Source organism: Sarcophilus harrisii, chromosome 1 (assembly GCF_902635505.1).
Source record: "Sarcophilus harrisii chromosome 1, mSarHar1.11, whole genome shotgun sequence".
Taxonomy (NCBI): domain Eukaryota; kingdom Metazoa; phylum Chordata; class Mammalia; order Dasyuromorphia; family Dasyuridae; genus Sarcophilus; species Sarcophilus harrisii.
The window spans coordinates 229,806,958-229,826,737 of record NC_045426.1 but is presented as its reverse complement, the minus strand read 5'-3'; the positions used below and the strand labels follow the sequence as shown (position 1 = coordinate 229,826,737).

The 19,780-nt window shown below is 34.7% G+C and overlaps 1 long non-coding RNA gene across 1 annotated transcript in view; it reads left to right on the top strand.

Annotated features, from left to right (window-relative positions):
• LOC116419203 overlaps positions 1-18,934 on the top strand; it is a 191,228-nt gene extending 172,294 nt beyond the window's left edge. The window contains exon 4 of the long non-coding RNA XR_004229452.1: positions 18,739-18,934. This is a non-coding gene — a long non-coding RNA (uncharacterized LOC116419203). The remainder of the gene's footprint in view (positions 1-18,738) is intronic.
• The last annotated feature ends 846 nt before the right edge of the window (positions 18,935-19,780 follow it).

Here is a 19,780-nt window from a genome sequence, read left to right as displayed (position 1 = left end):
AAATTAGTTTTTATTTCCAATATGGTAAATGTCTATAAATATAATCCAGATAAACAAAAATGCTTTGGAGAGATCCTCAATACTTTTTTAATAGGATAAAGATACTGAAAACAAAAGTTTGAGAACCACTGCCATAGGGAATGTGGCTTAACCTCAATGGTTGTGTGAGCAAATAAATGGAGGGTAAAGAGATGAATCATATCTCACCCTTCTCATAAAAAGCTAATCTTGTTTCCAATACAACCATTTCTATCTTTTACCCATTATAGCTCAATGTTCCCCAATTCCAATCCCTCTCACTCTTTCAACTTTCACCTCTTCTGAAATGAATTTTATACCTTTGGGAAAGTTATACCCTAACCCTGACACATCCATATCAGCAGCTTTGCAGATGTAATTGGGAAAAATCACTCTCCATTGGCATATACTTGGGAAGAGAAAATTTACTGATTAGGGCACATGATAAAAAAGGTTGCAGGTCATTAATCTAGACAATGAAAGAGGAAAATAGTAGCATGGTTCTGAACCATGATTCATTCATCATTATCAATGAACGTATTGCAAAATATTGATGGAAAAACATATAAACATATTTAAAAATGCTAGAGATAGGTTGGCAGGTTGTTTAAGACAACTTTTAAATCATTCTCTTGTCCCAGGAATACTGACTTATATATATAAAATCTTTGGGCTTCTCTTTACTCTCCAAATAGCTACTATACTTTATTATCTCCATGCCTTTGCAGTTCCCTATGCCTAGAATTTTTCTCCTCTCTTTTCTCCTGCTGAATCCTTACTCATCCCACAAAGCCATTCAAATGTTATCTTTTCCATGAAGGCTTCCTGGATCACCTGTGTTACAAATAACCTTCTTCCATATCCCTTACATAGCACTTTGTTCTGTATTCTCTCCATTTCATGTTTTTTATGATCATTATACTGCTTTAAAAATTTTCCCAAGTCTAAACTCCTTTGGAGCTGAAGCTGTGTCTCATCTGAACTTTGTATCTCCTTTAATGCCTAATGCAGTCTTCTGCCACAGTAGGAACTTAAGATATATTGGTTGAAATGAGCTGTGCATGTACAGAATAGCAAGATAAGTGGTGTTCTCATGGAGGTGGAGAGGAAAGCACGAGTATATGGAGATTTTATATTTTAGAAGCTGATACTCATTGGCATCTTTGGCAACTAAATGACCTAGAACCCTACAACTTAAAAACTACATTCCCATGAATTGATGTAGCAATTATGATTAGTGAACTGGTTGACTGGCCTTCTCTATTCCTTCTTGCCACCAATATTCTTTTAGTTTTTAGTGGCTCCCTGCCAATCCTTCCTCTTCAACTTGCTTGCCAGAACCCTCTCAAAGTGTTCATTCACTAGAGGGCTGAGATCACAGTTAGGTCTCTGTAAATATGGTCTCCTATGGGTAGCTATATGGCTTTTTTTCCTCTTCTATAGAGGATGAAGTTTATCATTAGAAAACCAAGAAGATGAGTCGTGGTACCTTGAGCTGTTTTCCTTATACTTCAGCCTCCGTTTACTTTACTGGCTCAGTGAGAGTCTGAGCAAGCTGACAGTGCCTGCAATTCACTTGTACTGATGAAGGCAACTTGACAGCTGCATAAATCATGGCTAGATACCACTAATAGGTTGCTGCATGAGACTGTACCAGACCACCCAAGCACAGCTTTGGGGGCAGCCCTCTCTGGGCATATGCACAAATACAGTAATGCAAATTGCTTAACCCTTTGTTGTTTCCCACCACTGGAGTAAATACAATTTATTTATAATATTCTTCTTCTATCTCTCATCTCCACAGCATACAGGCTAGTTCAACAGGCTACCTCTCCTCGTCCTTTATCTTCTCATATTTCTGGCTTCATACCATCCCGCCTTCATCTTTTCATTTCTGTTTTATTTCAACTGCAGCTTACTGTGCCAAGAAGTGGACATAAGCAAAGAAGGTGCTGGGATCTTTTCTTTTCTTTATTTGCTCCTTCTTCCCCATTTCTATCCTTTTAGAACACCTGCGAAGAATGAATCAGGTTTACTGGGAGTTATGTATGATAATAAGTTAGCTTGGCAACTAGTGGAGAGCAAAGCAGAGAAGAGCCAGAGGGAAAGGAGGGCTTCATCTCTCTGTGTGTCTCTCTGTCTCTGCCTCTCTCTTTCTCTCTTCCCTTGGCTGCCTCTCTTTCTATCTGTTTCTTCTCCCCCTTCCCTTCTATCTTTTTCTGTATCCCTTTCTCTACAACTCCTTTTCTATCTTTCTCTGACTTTCTATCTTTTTTTCCCTCCTTTCCTTCTTTCTCTGTCTCTCTTTGTCTATCTTGGTATTTCTCTCTCTTTCCCTCCCTTTCTCTGTTTCTTTCTGTCTACCTTTGTCTCTCTGTTTATGTCTGTCTGTCTCTGTGTCTTTGTCTCTATGTCTCTGTTTTTCTCTGTCTCTGTCTCTTTCCTTTTTTCTACTTTCAAATGTCTCTTGGGCTCCATGACAGAATCATTAAGTCCATTCATTTCTCAATTTAGAAAAGAATACTTTATTTTTGCCTTGCTATCTTCTTAATATAAGATGAAGACAAATCCTTTATAGTTCTTTTTATCAATTATTTTTATTCCCCTTCTTTCTAGTACTTCCCTTCTTTTGTTATTTCTCTACTCTCTGCAGCTTGCCCTCTGGAGATTCCTTTTTAAAAATTAAAAAAAATTCTTATTATGAACTTAGTGATCAACAAACACATTTCATATATAAAAACAAGATGGGAAATAAAACTGTGAGCTTCTATTGCAAAATTTAAAATCTATATCTGTATCTTGTATTTATAATATTTCTAGAAAAAATCAATAGCCACTCAAAGGAGTTAGGCTTTTCCTACCACATAGGAAATATAATAGGGATCTCTGGGGGCTCTTAACCTTTCTTTTTTTATGTATCATGGATTCTTGGCAGTATGGTGAAATCTATTAAACTCTTCTCAGAATAATGTTTTTAAATAATAGAAGGAAATACTAAATATCAGTTAGAGGGAAAATAATGATTTAATGCTTCCCCCCATCTGGTATTATGGAACAAATAGATAAATTGTATGTTAACAATACAGAATACAAAAAGGGAGATTCCTTATAGATGCTAAGTTCTTCCAGATACTCTTGTTTGTGGATAATATTTTAACAGTGTACTGACTACACAGCCCCAGAACACTGAGTAACTCCAAAATGAGATTCATAGTAAGAAAAAAGAATTTATTCACACTAGACACCCTGGAAAAACCAAATTGATGAAGAAAGCCTATTGTGTAGTCTATGATATACAATTGGCTGGACAACCAAAAGAACTGGTCCATCATTGCATATATATTGGACAGACACTATTCATTGACAGTAAACTGGCCTCTGAAATGAATATGAAGCAGAAAGTTGGCTGGATTACCTTAAAATTATGCAGCCTTTTTAATGATTGCATTTTTCCCCTGAAATAAAGGCCTATTAAAAAAATGACCAATAATACTTTCCCAGTGAGCCTGTGTAGCTATGAGTCATTAAAATAACGTAGTCTCTAAAGAATTAAAGTAACAGGTCACCAAAAGGGCAAGAAAAAGGATATCCAAGGTACAAATATCTACTCTCCTCTGCTCCTAGTCATTCTTCCTTTTTAAGTAGTTTACAGACTGACTTACACTCTATGTTTATGTCATACCCTCTACCCTTCTTCTTGGGGACCTCAACATGGATATCAATATGTGTTTGAATACTCTGGTTTCTCAATTTATCAACATCTTCAAGTCCTGTGATTTCCTCCAACTCAGTCACATATAATATTGTCTCCTATTAAATGGTAAATCTAAGAGTCCTTGAAAGAGCAATATCTCCCTCCACTCTTTTCCTCCCCAAACAGAATCTATATACAGACTTCCCACCTGTAGCCATTGTCCAGTGAAATAGTGCCTTGATAATTGCCTCTCCAACTATTGCAGCCCCTCCTTCCTGAGCATCCATAACTCCTGAAGACCCAGAAAACAAACTTCTTTCCACTAAAACTCTTGGTATGCTCAAATCTGTCAATGAATGTGAGTGACTTCTTTAATCAAAATTAAATTAAAGAAGATACATTGCTTTCAGCTTTGCTGCTGCACTCTAAGGCTTTTCCGTCTGCATCTAAAACCTTGTATCCCTAGTACTTAGTACTGCATTTTGTAGATAGTAGGTATTTAATCAATGTTTTCTATTCATTCATCTGTTATATAGTTCAGTATAGTATACTGCTATATTGGAGTAAAAAGCAAGTGGGTTTAAATACTACCCACAACACTTACTGGCTGGTTGTGTGATGTAGAGCAAGTCACTTAAATCTTTCTGGACCTTAGTTTCCTCATCTATAAAATGAGTAATATATGTAATTTTTATAATTCATGATTTCAAAGGTTGCTTCTAGCTCGAAATCTATGATTCTATTTACTTTTATATATTTTATATTAGTTATGTGTGTATATGTTGTTCATCTCCCTTGCCACACCCCTACTCCCCTTTATCCCTTTAGTAGAATGCAACCTCCTTGAAGGTAGGGGCTTTGCAAAACATTGGAAATTGCAGGGATCCCAATTAATTGAGGAATGGCTGTACAAGTTGTAGTATATAGTTCTGATGTAATACTACTGATCTATAAGAAATGATGAACTCAATGGTCTTAGAAAGGGATGGAAAGACTTCCATGAAATGATAAAGAATAAGGTGAGTAAAACCAAGAAAACATTGCATACAGTAACAGCAATATTGTTTTAAGAATGACTTTGAGCAGCTAAATCATTTTGATTACTATACTATTTTTTTTGAATACTGTAAACACACAAATTAAAAATAAAGGACTTATGAAGAAAGATGCTGGGTCTAAATCCAGAGAAAGAACTGATAGATGTATATAGAGGATAATTTTATATACATAGATATATACACATACACATATACCTCTTTGTGTCTAATGATAGCAATCTCTAGGGTGAGGTAGAGGCAGAGGAGGGAAGAAAACAAAATAAATTTACATGATAACCATTATGTATTTAAAAGGAATAGCAAGTTATATGTGGTGGATTTGCGTTTCATGGGCAATTATCTTTTTTTATTATACTATGTTATAGAAATGCTTATTTTATCCCTCAAATTATATATATATATATATTAATATATATATACATATATATATATATATATGACAAGAGCTTGTTTTAATTTCTTTCTTTGTATCCTCATCTGGTACAATGTCTGTCACATAGTTGACTCATAATAAATATTTGCTTATTAATAACATAAGTGGAAATAAATTGAATGGTAGATATAAAAAAATGACTAACCAAGAATCGCTCAGGAAAAATAGTGTAATGGAGAAAGATGACTAGGAAAAAAAAAAGATGGGCTGGTCACATTGCAAAGAGAAAAGAGCAACCTGATGGATTGCCTACACACTCCATTGTTATCAAGACAATATCAAAATACTTTAGGAGAATTTCTGTGAAAACTTGGAAAAGCATTGTAAAAAGGGTTGTAATCTGCATCACTGGAGGGACTATTTACATCTAAGACCCTTTGAAGTAGATCCATTACACTTAATGGTTCTCCTTGTGGAGAAGTATCTTCTAATACAAGGAGATGTGATATTCAGCAATATGTGGATTCAAGTTGACAGGTCTGTTCTCTTTTTTTAGCATACAGAAATCTATAAGCTCAATCAACCCACTCCCACATCTTTTTGTCTTTTACCCCTGACTCGATCAGATCCTTTCTTTGTTTTTTTCTCTGACTTTCCCTGTCTCTGACTTTTCCTGTCTTTTCTTAAGCTAGAGTTGCCTTTCATATAGGGTGGAACTGAACACTTGTGAGAAATGTAAATGCTAGATAAGGCTACTAAACCAGAATCTGAGATTCACAACTCAGTATCCTTTGCAATACACATTTGAAGCTTCCAGGTAGCTAACAGAAGTAAAGGAGAGTCATCTGGCTTTTTAATATCTAAATGGGGTTCAACAGAGTAAATCTAAAAATTTGAATGAAGTCCTTTTCAGAATTTTACTCATCTCCTATGGTTCCCTAATTTTATTTTCATTAAAATTTTTCTTTTAAAATCATCAAATATCTCTTCCATCTTCTCTTCATTGGGAGGACAAAGAAATATAATATTCTTTAAAATTAATAATCATAGTCAAGCAAAACAAATTTCCATACTGTCCATGCTACTAAATGTATCTCACTCTGTACGTTAGTCTATCACCTCATTATCATGAAGTGGGCAATATCCTTCATCATTGGTCTTCTGGAATCATGACCGATCATTGTATTGATGAGAGTTCCCAGATCGTTCCCTTATTTAAGAAAAATCTTTATTTGACCTTTCCATCTTCTCATGGCAGCATCCTATAATTCTTCTGTCTCTCACAATCAAAATCCTTGAAAAAACTGACCACACTCATCACCTCCACTTTACCATTTTTCATTTGCTTTTCACTGCCTTGTAATCTGGTCTCTTACATTTAACTAAAATTGCCCTCTCCAGAGTGCCCAGTAACTAACTATTTGGCACAAAACTGAATGGTCTTTATTTAGTCTTCATCGCTCTTTACCTCTTTGTGTTGTTTAAGACTGTTAACTATTCCTTCCTTCTGCATATTCTCTTTTCACTAGGCTATAATAACACTTGAGCAGCTAGGTGGAGCAGTGGATAGAGTTCCATTCCTGGAGACAAGACCTCATTTCAAATCTGGACTCAAACACTTATATTACCTGTGTAACACTGAACAAATCATTTTACCCTGTTTGTAGTCAATTCCCTAATCTGTAAAATGAGCTAGAGAATGAAATGACAAATAAGTTCACTATCTTTGCCAAGAAAACCTCAAATGTGGTCATGAAAAGTTGGACACATCTGAAATAAATCAATAATAATAACATTCTCTGTTGTGTGGTTTTCTTCAGGTCTGATCTTTCTCAGTTTCCTTTACAGATTCATCAAACATGTCTTACCTCCATGAATGGTTAAACTCTAGGTTATTGCCCTTATTGCCCTTGGTCCTCTCCTCTTTTTCCTCTGAATTCTCTTTCTCATTGGCTATCTAGACTCATATATATATATAACTAGCTTTATCTCTCTACTGAATTCCTCTCCAACAGCCAACTGGACATCTCCATATGAATTCAAATGTCCAAAACAGAATTCAGTATCTTTCCCTTTAAATCCATTCCTCTTTCCAACTTCCCTAATTTTGTCTAGAGTATCACTCTTTTAGTCACTTTTTTTCAATCTAGAAATTATCTTAGACTTTTCACTCTCACTCATCCACTTATCTAACCAGTTGCTAAGTCTGACTAATTATTCATCCTCAGGTTTCATATCTGTCCTTTTAGCACTACTCACACCACCACCACTTTGCGGGACTATTGTAATAATTTCTTTAATTGGGTTCCCAGATAGTTTGCATGTATTTTTAGTAAATGATCAATAAACAGTTCTCCAGAAAAAAGAAATGTACTCACTTTAAAGTTTAATCTGAATTTTTAACATTTTCTCCATCACCTTCTTAAGTCTAGAAAGTCAACAAAACAATAAATCAAGCCTAGATTTGTAGACTGACAATTTTTGAGGTGTAAATATCAAACCTAAAATTTAACAATTAGCTTTGAAATCTATTGGAGATGACTTTAATATACTCCCTGGTCTTGCTTTCTAATCCATCCATGTAATGGACAAAGTGACATTGTCAAAGTACAGGTCTGACCATATTACTCTTTTCCTGGAGAAACTTCAGGGACTATCCATTTCTTCCACAATCCTCTATTTAGCATTTAAAGCCCTTTACAATCTGGCACCAGCTTATCTTTTTCATTTGGTTACTCATAATTTCCCTTACTTTGTCCTCCAGCCAAACTGGCTTGCTTGTTCTTCTTAATATATGATATATCATCTTCTGTTTTTATTTCTAAAACAGTTTGTTCTCAATGTCTAAAATTCTTACTTTGCCTTATTTAAAACCTTATCTCCTTTCAATTTTCAGTCAAGAGTCAGACTTTTCCTGATTCTTCTAATTCTATCATCCCAACCTTATCTTCCCAAGTCACTATTTATTTATTTATTCTGCATATACCCAATAATTACTTATATGTATACTTATTCTCTCCCTCAACAGGCTGTAAGCTCCTGGAGGGTAGAGACTGTTACATTTTGTATCTCTAGTGCCCAGCATACAGTAAGGCATTCAATATATGCTTGTTCATCTATAAATAGCCAAACAAATTTTTATTAATAGTGGATTAATGAAAAAAGTTATCACAAAAGATAAAAGAAGTAATTTTGATTATATAATATTAAAAAGCTTTTACATAAAAATTAATGAATCTAGGATAAAAAGGAAAGTAGTCAATTGGGGGGAAAATCTTTATATTAAGTAATTAAGATATAGATAAGGCCAAAAGCAATTTCTTAATATATAATAGGTAAGAGGATATTAACAAATGCTTTTTGAAACCTATTAATAGCCATGTGAAATATTATTTTAAATCATTAATAATAAAATAAATACCAGTCAAAATAGTTCAAAAGTTTCATTTCATACCCCCAAAATTGATGAGAATGACAAAAGAGGGACATGATCAATGATGAAAGAGTTTTAAAAACATAGAAAGAGGGAAAACAAGCCTTTATTAAACACTCACATGCAGGAACTATCCTAAGGGCTTTATAAATAATATTTGTTCTTCACAAAAACTTTGAAATAGGTTTACTATTATCCTAATATTTCACTGAGTAAATGGAGATAGACAGATCAAGTGACTTGTTCAAGGTCACACAGTTAATAAGGAGTTTTTTTTTTTGTTTATGGATGTGAAAATCCTCCATAATGTTAAACTTTTGAAATGTGTTTATGGTTTTTGCTGATTTTTTCTCTTTTATTCATTATTCTAAGGGATGGCCCTCTGAGTCAGATATGAACTGTGGCATACTGGGAAATGTGATTTAAAAAAGATCTCCCCAGACAGAGCCAAAATGGGAAGTAAAAGCAGGAACTTGTCTAACCTCTTCCCCAAACTACTCCAAATTCCTTTAAATGATGATTCTAAACAAATTTTGGAGTATCAGTACATCCCCCAAAATGGAGCAGAGCATTTCCAGCCAAAAGCAACTTAGAAGCTCAGCAGAAAAGGTCTGTGGCACTAGGTTGGGAATCCCAGTGGAGAACTTTCTGTGCAGCCCTGGACCCAGCCCCAGCCCCAGCTGGGAGCCAGTCTTTCAATCAGTGGCAGTACTGATGGCAGAGAGGGTCTCTGGCAACAGGGTGGGAGTCTGGTATACAGTCATCATGCAGCCCTGGTCATTGGAGCCCCAGCACTGGGGCAGAATCCTAGATCTTATAGTCATGGGACACACCTAATAGCTCCAGGGCAAAAAAAAAATTGCTTGTGATCAGATTCCTAGAAGGATCTCTGAAAATAGCTGCACAAAACCCCTGAAGCTTGGGACAATGCACCCCCCCACCATGGAGGCCTACTTTAATAAAGAGTTAAAAGCAGAGCAATAGACTAGGGAAATAAACAGACAATAAAAAAAGTTTCTGACCATTGAAAGTTATTGTGGTGACAAAGAAGATCATAACACACAATCAGAAGATGATTACATAATCAAGGCTCCTACATCCAAATCCTCCAAGAAAAATAAGAATTGGGCTCAGGCCATGGAAGAGCTCAAAAGGGACTTTGAAAATCAAGTAAGAGAGATAAAGGGAAAATTAGAGAAAGAGTTGAGAGAGGTACAAAAAAGATCTTTCAATAGGTTTTTATTTTAAAAATTATTGGATTTGTGAGCAAATCAGTTGAGTCAGATTCAACTAAAAAATTACTAGACAAAAACCATGCATAATATATAAGAATTATATATACATATATGTAAAAAAAATCAGACTCTAAGAGTAGAAAGAACAACAAAGCAAGTACCAAATTATAAAATCACTTAATTAAACCTATCTTGCCATTGCTAGAATTATTCCCATAAAACTCAGATCTTGGGAGCTGATTTCCTCTTATTTGGATGAACTTTCCAAAATTCCTCAAATGTATGGGTCCTTGCATTTCATCTAGGAGAGACTATCCCCAGTATGCCTTAAACCTGAGGATGAGAAAGGTCATGGGATGTAAGTGAAACCATTTGGCTGGCAACTTTGGAAGAACCCATTACTAGTAATTATAGGAGACACCATTCTGGTTGGAAAGGGGTCTGGGGAAGATCACCCTCTGTGATTTTTTGTTGAAGGAAGATTGAGGAACTGTGAAGAATGATGGAAATTAAGTAGAACCTGCATCTTTGATTTCCTTCACAAGCTAATTGTACAATAATTCAGAGTCTGATTCTTTTTGTACAGCAAAATAATGTTTTGGTCATGTATACTTATTGTGTATCTAAGTTATATTTTAATATATTTAACATCTACTGGTCATCCTGCCATTTAGGGGAGGGGGTGGGGGGGGGTAAGAGGTGAAAAATTGGAACAAGAGGTTTGGCAATTGTTAATGCTGTAAAGTTACCCATATATATATCCTGTAAATTAAAGGCTATTAAATAAAAAAAAAAAAAAAGGAAATTAAGTAGAAGCAGAGGACAATGTGATTGCAAACAAGTATAGTCCAATGAGTATAATTAAACTTTATTAATCAATCAAAAGTGTAAACTAGTTTTAAGGAAATGCTTTGAAAGAATGGATAAAATCAGATAACAGGAAGTATTAGGATTAATTGAAAGAATTAGACTACCTTTAGGTATGTCAGAGAAGGGATTAGGTTAGGAAAGCCATTAAACTTTGGAAGTGATGAGACTACTAGTGTCAAATTGTATCTATAGCCAGAAGTCAGGCAAGTGGGAGAGAGAGAGAGCCCTGAGAAACTCTCCTGCATTGGAGGAACTGGAACAATAACAAACAATGCATCTAGCTGTCTAGTTGGGAGTTGAAAAAAGACAAATTAAACATGATGAGGTCTGGTAGTTCCAGGAAATTTGACTTCTTCAAGGTAAAGAGATGTGCAGCTTCAGGTCTTTAGATTCTTGAAGAGTTGGGGCCCAGTATCATATATACATTCAGCTCTTCCATGCAACCAGGAGCTATGAGTTAATCCTTTGTCGCAAGTGCTCTTGTGGATTCTATAGGAGCATTAGAAAGTGTGCCTTAGATTTTGTAAGGGATATTTTTGTACCAAATGCCCTTACTATATTAGTAAGTATAGTAGGTAAATGTCCCTTTAAAAAGTTAATTTACCATGGCTATCTAATTTATTTTGGGGAAGACATCAGATAGAGGCTCACAAACAACATACTAGAAACCACCTACAAGAACTCAAGTTTACTATTAGAAACCTGAGGGGAAAAGTTGTCAGCTGCCCCTCTGGGCATTTATGTGCTAAAGCAAGGAATTGGGAAGTAGGACTGGAGGATGTGATACATTGGAAAACCATCAGGCTGTGAGAGATACACAAACTCCATATTATACTTCTTCCTTTTTTATCCTTGTTAACAAAATAAGGTGAGTCACATCCTATTTCTTGTTTGATTATATTTATTTTCTGCTTAAATTCTCCTTTCTAGGTTATTTGAAGGGCAGACAGGTTTGGAAGTGCTCTTCTTTAATGTTTAATTTCTAAGTGGTTTAAATTAGGATAAAATTTGTCATTAAATAAACTCAAGCCATTTGCTTTGTTGACTGACTGTAATCTGTGTACGTGTGTGTGTATATGTGTGTGTATGTGTGTGTGTGTAAGAAAGAGAAAGAGAAAGGAGAGAAAGAGCAAGATATATATGTATATATGTGTGTATATATATTTTTATATGCTTATATACACACACATATATTATGAGGGGGGGATAGAGAGAAAAAAATTGTTCAATTTGGTTGTGAGCAGAGCCACAGAATTAATAACAGTGCCAGATCTTATATCCCATAAATTTGGTAGAATAAACACAAGTATTCAAAAGGTAACCAAGACTGAGAGACTACTGGTTGAGAAAAGCTATGCTGGAAACCCAAGTTTCTCTTGTTTCCCTCAGGAAAACCCAAAAGAAAAGCTTGTAAGATATCTAAAGCATTCATTAGATGTTACCAATCCTTGCAGGGATAGAGAATCAAGTCAGAGTATACCTATGGAATCCCATACAGGATTTTACTTCAAAAATATTGTGGTGCCCAAAGTAGTAGGTTACTGGTTTACCCAAACTCTACCTTTGCATGCCCTTTCATGAACTTAAGAGAAAAGATTATTATTCTTTTTTTGCAACATCCATCCTTGGATATACAGTAGTCTGGCAGATCTTCTTCACTGAAATTGTTGGAACTGTAGGTTTTCAAGTGAAAGACAGATGACCATTCAGTAGAAGAGATTCATATTTTGGGTAGTAATTGGGCTAGATGACTTTTGATGACTAGCTTCAGATTCCATGACTAAGACTCAAAACGTGGAGGTTTTCCCAAGAGTAAAGACAAAGAAAATGCTGAGAAGTATGCTTCTGTACACTAGAGGTATCTAAACTGTATACAATACTGGGCAACTACAAAAACATTTTTTTAGCCTGTTACCCCTTATAAAAATAGGCAGAGAAAAATATAGTATTTTTGATGCTGATTTCAAATATGACTTTGGGTTTTGTCCATTGCCTTCCATTTTCTCAGGAATTACAATTTAATGTTTCTTTATAAAATGATAAAAAACTAAAACTCAATTGTGTTTGTTTAACTCACGTAAAATGTAACTACTGTTGTTATCCTATGGAACATTCTTCTTTAGCGTCCAGCTGTAGTTAGGCAGCATGGTACTTGAACTTATTTCAAGGCCAAATTTCTATTCACATTGTCTAGTATATGATAGATTTTTCATTAGTGTTTGGTAATTTATGGATAAATAAGAGCTGCAATTTTCTAATAGATTCAGAATTTTGCTCTTCTAAATATTCTGTTTCCCCAAATCCTCCATGAATATACATTAGAATACAGTTTGTTGACTATATTTTGACCATAATCAGGGAAGGAAGAGTAAGCAAAATCCAAAGAAGAGAAAAGACATCGATTATCTCTGATATCTTTTTTTTTTTTGATTTAACAAGTAATCCAGCTGTTATTTAATCATTTGGAAATCTTAATTATAAGGGGATAAAGGTCAGGGAAATTATTTAACATGACAGGATTAGTTATTTAATAAGTGATTTTATTTTATCTTTTACTATTTGTTTGTCTTTCCCATTCCTTGGTCCATTGAGAAAGCACAAGGTGGATTCAGGCTCTTGTTTTCTTTTAATTCTTTTTGGTTTATGTTCCATTGTCATTAAAGCTCCTCTAGTCTCATATATCTCTGGAACCGATTCCCAGATAACAGGGCATAAAGGCATCTAATACTCTTCCTGCATGAGAGAAGTGATCAGATTACATAAATTCTCTTCACTCTTTTTGGAACAGTAGAATTTTTTTTACTTGAAGATGAAGAATGAATGGGAAAAAAAACATGTATTAAACACTGGACTAATTAGCCTGGAATCTAAATACAAAATGTTGAGATAGTTACTGCTTTCGAGCAGCTTATATTCTTATAGGAGAAGACAACAAATAAGTCAGTTAAGGCTGGAATGAGACTGGGCTTGATTTTGGGCAAGACAACAACCTCAAGTCTTAGCATATAAAAGAAAATAAAAGCTTTCACAGTCCTGTTTTCAAAAATTGAGGGGAAAATGTTCTTATTGATTTTGGTGAAAGCAAAGTTTTAGTCCAAATCCAATTCATTCTAATTGATACCAAAAGGCATTTATGTATTAAATGCCTACTTGGTGTAAGATGCTGTGTTCAGCAATTCAATAAATATTTATTAAATGCCTATTACATGCCAGATACAGTGGTAAGGGTGATTTAAAAAGATGTAAAAGATTGTCCCTGCTGTCAAGGAACTTACAAACCAAAGTGGGAGACAATGGAAATTTTATATATATATATATATATATGTATATATATATATATATATATATATGTCCGTGTACAGCATAAATAGGAAATAATAAAAAGAGAATTAGAATTAGGAGGGTGTGAAGAAGGCTTCAATACTAAAACTATGAAGATAAAAATTAAACCCTTCCTACCCAGAAAGAAATTTTACTTAGTGGGAGATACAACACAAAATAGATATCCCTGTATTCTCTGATGCAAAGATTCTGTTTTTATTATGCATTTATTAAATCTTTGCTATGTAGCCAGATATTTTGTTAAGTGTTGAGAATACAAAGAAAGGAAAAAAAATAAAGAACTGCCCTTATGGAGCTTAAATTTTTTTGAGTAATATTTTCCCCCGATTTCAGGTAATAATAATTTTAATATTCATTAAAAAAATTGAGTTCCAAATTCTCTCTCCCTTCTGTCCCTCTTCTTGAGAAAGTAAATAATTTGTTATACATGTGAAATCATACAAAACATATTCCTATATTAATCATGTTATGAAAGAAATCCCGTAGACCCCCCAAAAGAACTTGACAAAAAAGTGAAAAATATTATATTTTGATTTGCATTAATATGCCATCAGTTCTTTCTTTGGAAGTAGATAATATTTTTCATCATGAGGCCTTTGGAGTTATATTGGAACATTGTATTGCTGAGTAGTTAAGTCATTCACAGTTAATCATTGTTACAATATCACTTTTATTGTGTATAGAGTTCTCCTGGTTCTATTTAGTTCATCTTGCATCAATTCATATTAGTCTTTCCAGATTTTTCTGAAATCATCCTGCTCATCATTTCTTTCTTTTTAAAATTTTGTTTTCTTTATTTAATATTTTCCCCCAGTTACATTCAAGACAAAATATTTTTTACATTTGTTTAGAAAATTTTTGAGTTCTAGGTTCTCTCCCTTATCCCCACCTACAATTAAAAAACTGCTTGTGAAGTAATGCAAAACATTTCCATAAAAGTCAAGTTGTGAAAAAGAAAACATAGATATATTACCCTAATGAAAATTAAAAAACCTCAAGAAAAATTAAGTGAGGGAGACAGAGATCAAGAGAGAGAGCAAAAGAGAGAATGCTTCAATCTGTATTGCGGCACAATCAGTTACTTCTCTGGGTATGGATAGGATTTTTCATCATAAATCCTTCAGTGTAGTCATGGATGATTATACTTCTGAGAATAGCAAAGTCATTCACAGCTGGTCCTCTTGGAACATAGCTATTACTTTGAATACAGTACATTTCACTTTGCTTGAATTCATGGAGGATGTTTCAAGTTTTCTTTTTCTTCCTAAGAGTATCTTGCTCATCATTTCCCATAAAGTAATAAAATTCCATCATACACATACATTGCATCTTATTGAGTCATTCCCCAATTGATGGGCAAGCCCTCAACTTCTATTTATTTATTTATTTATTTATTTATTTTGCCCTGTGAAGAGTAGATCATTAATTCTTATAGCATAGTAGTATTCCATTATAATCACGTCACAATTTATTTGGCTATTGTCTAATTGATGAATATCCTCTTAATTTCCAATTCTTTGCCATCACACACACACACACACACACACACACACACACACAACCACACCAAAAAACAAAAAATCCTGCTATTTTTTATATAAACGGCCCTTTTTCCTTTAAAAAAAAATCTCTTTGGGATACAGACCTAATAGTGGTATTGTTGAGTATTAAACATTGTACACAGTTTTATATTCTTTGGACAAAGTTTTAAATTACTCTCTATAATGGCTGGATCAGTTCTCAACTCCACTAACAATGCATTAGTGTCCCAGTATCCCCATATCTCCTTTAACATTTGTTATTTTCCTTTTCTATCACACTAGTCAATCTGATAGGTGTTAGGTGGTACTTCAAAGATGCTTTCATTTATAATTTTCAAATTAATCATGACTTTGAACATATTTTCAATGTGACTATAGATAGCTTTGATTTCCTTCTCTGAAAAATGCCTGTTCATATTCTTTGATCATTTATCAACTGAGGAATGATTTGTATTCTTATAAATTTGACTCAGTTCTCTATATGCTTGAGAAATGTTTTTTTTTTTTTTTTTTTAAACAGAGACATTTGCTTTCCTTCTAATCTTGGTTGCCTTGGTTTTGTTTGAAGAAGCTTAAATTCTAAGCAAAGAGACAAAGTTAAATGAGTAGGTAGATAAAACAATTATAGAGTATTTGGTAGAGACTCTAAGAAAAGAAGCCACTAGTAAGAGCTGGAAAAGTTCTGAGTGGTAGGGTATGAGCTGTGTCTCAAAAAAGTCAGGGAGACTGAGACAGAGACGGTCAATGTTTAACAACCATTTCTATGAAAAAAAAATATTTCAGGACACATTTAAGTTTAACATTTAATATCATAAACATTTTCTCCACCACTTTTTAAAGTCTAGACAATTAACAAAATAATAAATTGTGCCATTTTTTTTTTTTTAGCATTTGCTGATTTCTGATATATAAATTCTTACACTGAAATTTAACAATCCACTTAATGAACAAGTATGAACTACTTTAAACACATGCTGAGAGAAGTGATAAGATAGAACATTCTGGGTAGAAATGGGAGATAAGAATTCTATGTTTGAAGAACTTCAAATAGACGAATGTTAGAACGTAAAATGTATGGAGAAAAATAATATATATGAAGACTGGACAAGTAGATAGGGGCCAAGTTTTGAAAAGCTTTAAATGCCAAAGGAGTTTGTAATTTATCATGATGTGTAATAGGGAACTACTGGGATTCATTGAATATAGGGGTAACATTGTTAAATCTATAATTAAGAAAAAATCAACAACACAGGTTTTTTTAAGAATGGATTGGAATAGAGAGAATAGAGAGACACTTGAAGAATAATAGTTAGGTTTGTTCAATGTTTCATTTTGATGAAATCTCATTAAATTTGGCATTGTCATTTCTGGGTATGTGTAACACACTTCAGGATTGAAAGAGAATTACAGACTGCTGGAGCCTTCAGTCCTCCTCAGGGATTATAGAGATAATCTAAATTGACCTCCCTGGGAAACCAAGGCAGAGAAATTCAATGATTTGTTCAAGATCCCACAACTCTTAAGAGATAGTGTTTTGCCTTGTACTTTTGACCCTAAGATCCAGTCTTCTTTCCACCATTTCATTTTCTTCCCAGTTCCAGTTAAGAGAACCTCAAAACCAGATTCACCTTGTTCTTATTCAATTTGGCATTGGATTGCCCTTGTTTTCAGCAATGTTTTCAGTATGATGCATCATAGCATTTTTTGCAAGCCTCTGAAACCCATTTTCTTTTCTTTATGAGACTCACCTCATTGTGCCATGCAGGGCTGCTCAGAACTCCCAGGTGGCAGAAAAAACATATTGTTATCATTAGATTGTTCTGAAGGAGGGAATGTCTGACTCACTCTGAAGCTGATGTGCTTGTTGCTTCTCTGTCCTCACTGACCTCAGCATCTGGGGAATGAACAAGTATATTGTAGCCCTTAGAGGGAAATGTTGCCAAACCCAAGCAGAAACCTAGAGGGGTTTGAAGTAATTATGGACTAGGCAGAACTGTATATCAATAACCCTTGAGTCATAGCATGTCAGAAAAACTTTGTTAAGTTCTGGAGGAGGTCTGATTAGGTCTCCTGTGCTTAAGAAGAAAGAGATTGTTTATTTTTGTTGTGAAAAAATAGAGCTCTTCTCCCATCATGCTTTTCTGTTTATCTAGGCTAAGTGTGAAACTGTGAGAGTACAGTGGCCTGCTTCCAGGGATTCCTTCATCAGGGTAGGGGAGTGAGAGTAAACTAAGCCAGTCTAATCAGGTTGACAGTTATTAGATGAATCTAGAACCCACTTTAATTATTGCTCAATAACTTCTTTGTTGATTTATGCTGTGCTGGAGAACTTGAGGAGCCAAAACAAATGATTTTTGCAACCTTAAAGATATCCATAAACATCACACTTTAGCCACAAGGAAAATATAGCGAGAGTGAAAGTCTGGACATACCACACTATCTATTGATGATATTTGTTGGTATTCAGTTACTTTGGTCATGTCTGATACTTCATGACTCTATTTGGGGGTTTCTTGGCAAAGTAGAGTAGTTGGTCATTTTCTCCTCCAACTCGTTAGAAATGAGGCAACTGAGGCAAACTGTGTTAAATGATTTTCCTGAGTGTCACCAAATTAGTAAATGTTTGAAATCACATCTTAATTCAGGCAAACAGGGTTAAGTGATTTTCCTGAGTGTCACCCTATTAGTAAGTCACATTTGAATTCAGTTCTTCCTGACTCTAGACTTGGAATTCTATGCACTGAACCACCTACCTGTCCACTGATATATATAGCACACTCTTACCTGGGGTATTCCAGTACAGTTGGAATGAATGTCTGCAGGATGGGACAAAAGTCCTCAGGATGTTCTCATTTAGGGAAGTGAAGCTGAAATCTTGGGAGGCTGGAAATATGCAAGTAGGATCAAAGGTGCAGTTACTGAAGACCTGAGAACATGTGGTCATAGCAATAAATAGAAGAAACTAAAGTCATGAAGGTGTGGGGAGATGAGGGAACTGGTATTGGTTCTTGCTACTGTACTCATGGCCAAGCTGTTTCAACGATGGGGGAATAACCAGAGGTAGAATATTGAGGTTCTACATAGAGGGACTAAGAAACATTGGGAGATTGCTTGGTCATGGCTGCTTTTACTTTTATTACAACTCCTGCTTCTACTTCTTCCCTCTTTATCCAGATTTGGGGGTAAGATTTTAGAAAAGGACTCAACTGCAAGATGAAAGGTGACCTCATACTATGCATAAAAGCCAGAACTTTTGAAGTTTGAAGAGAACTACAATCGGTAAAATTACATCTCTGTTTTTTACTTCCTTCTAGTTTTCTTGCTAGATCTATAACTCACCATTTCTTTTTTCTTTAAAATAAAAAAAAAAAGCCTGTTTGCTTTGTATATTGGCATTCTTTTTTTATTATAGCTTTTTATTTACAAGATATATGCATGGGTAATTTTTTAGCATTGACAATTGCAAGATCTTTTGTTCCAGTTTTTCCCTGCTTCCCCCCACCACTTCCCCCAGATAGCAGGTTGACCAATACATGTTAAATATGTTGAAGTATAAGTTAAATACAATATATGTATACGTGTCCAAACAGTTATTTTGCTGTACAAAAAGAATTGGACTTTGAAATAGTGTACAATTAGCCTGTGAAGGAAATCAAAAGTGCAGGCGAACAAGAGGGATTGGGAATTCTATGTAGTGGTTCATAGTCAGCTCTCAGAGTTCTTTCACTGGGTGTAGCTGGTTTAGTTCATTACTGTTTCATCATCTCATTATTGAAGAGGGCCATGGCCATCAGAATTGATCATCATATAGTATTGTTGTTGAAGTATATAATGATCTCCTGGTCCTGCTCACTTCACTTAGCATCAGTTCGTGTAAGCCTCTCCAGGCCTTTTTGAAATCATCCTGCTGGTCATTTCTTACAGAACAATAATATTCCATAATATTCATATACCACAATTTATTCAGCCATTCTCCAACTGATGGGCATTCACTCAGTTTCCAGTTTCTTGGCTATACATTCTTAAAAGAACAATAGACACTATGTTCCAGGTGCTGAACTTGGTTAATTGATTGTTGCCCTTCATTCTTGAAGAGGATCAGAATGACATCATTATGTTAGAGTCAAGTTATATAGTGTATCTGACTATGGCTGATCAGACCAATGCAAGCTCAGAATGTTCTGCCGCATGTTGGACACAAATAGTTCCTATAAAC